The sequence below is a fragment of the Octopus bimaculoides genome, chromosome 4 (assembly GCF_001194135.2).
Source record: "Octopus bimaculoides isolate UCB-OBI-ISO-001 chromosome 4, ASM119413v2, whole genome shotgun sequence".
Taxonomy (NCBI): domain Eukaryota; kingdom Metazoa; phylum Mollusca; class Cephalopoda; order Octopoda; family Octopodidae; genus Octopus; species Octopus bimaculoides.
Window position 1 is genome coordinate 142,381,949 of NC_068984.1, and position 1,625 is coordinate 142,383,573.

Below are 1,625 nucleotides of genomic sequence, written 5' to 3' on the forward strand. Positions count from 1 at the left end.
AGATGGTTGTCTAATCTCCAACTCATACAGACATTTATATATATATATATATATATATATATATATATATATATATGTGTGTGTGTGTGTGTGTGTGTGTGTGTGTGTGTATATGTATATGTATATATGTATGTATACATACATATCTATATATGAATGTATATATCTATATATATAAGCAGAGAGATAGAGAGAGAAAGAAAGAGATACAAATATCTATTTATCTGCCTTTATCTGTCTGCTGTCTCTATCTGTCTGTCTGTCTGTATGTGTGTGTATGTATATGTATACGTATGTATATACTTATACGAAGTAGGTTTCAGGTAAAACATTTACTAAAATGAATTAAAATTTGAAATAAAAATTAACAAGCTGTGAAAATACACAACTGAGTTATCACCAATACGCAGTTTGCACACACCAACACACACTCACACAAACACACACTCACCCACACACACTCTCATACACTCTATACATTCACATACACGCATACATATGCATACTTAAACACATTGTTGTATAAACTTCTGAGACTACAAACGAACGAGAAATGCATCTGAACATAAATAGTAAATCTCGTGAGAATAGGAAGGAACACATATTGAGAATGTCATCTCTTTGACACGTTCTTTCCATTATTTAATTGATTGTCTCATAAATTTTCGTGAAGGCCGTTTTTATATCTTCAACGAGAATCGCGCGCAGTCTCGCGGGAATCACACCTGTAAAATTTTAGCTCAAGCGTCTGCAGATGATGCATTGAGCTGTGGATTATAACAGGAACGTGTATTGATAACAGTCTTTGACGCAATTGCGATTATCAATAACACAAATAGGCGAACGAGGAGGCCTCTGTGTGAATATTCAGCCTGCTAGAAATAGCAGCGAAAGGTTCTTTTTTCATAACGTACCAACTTTGAAGAAAATATTGGTTTCAAATTTTGCCACAAATCCAGAAATTTCGAGAAATGTTTAAGTCGATTACCTTGGTACCAGTGATCAAACAGATGACAAGCAAAATCAACCACGGCGCAATTTGAACTCAGAACATAAAAACGAACAAAATGGCGCTAAGCAATTTTTCTGGCGCGGTAACGTTTCTGTTAGCTTGCTGTGTTACTTTGAAAGAAAATTTTTGGACACAAGACTGTATGTGTTTGAAAAAGAAACGCAACAAAATGAGGGTATGGCCATGGTTTGAATGCTTTTGCACATAGATCTTCTCGGTCATTATTGACATGGGGCTGAGGAACAGCCATAGCAAAATTGATGACGAAGAGAGTAGCAATAATAGCAGCAACTCTCAGAAATTGATGGAGCTCCATTGTGTCTGTGTGGTTTGTCAGAAATTGGAGCCAAGTCTCCACGAAATGACAGTATATCGTCACCAAATACCATGCAGTTTCCGAAATATAAAACACGTGACGTTTCAGAGCTGGAATCCTTAACTATGGATTTATTCTATCCGTACTGACCAAGGGTTAAAGACAAGCGACGACTCTTATGGTTCAATATGACTGGCTCTACGTGGTTGTTGAACCATTTAGAAATAGAGATAAAATTTCTCTCAAATAATATCAGAGATATTATTTATATATAGTTAGTGAATATATATATATATA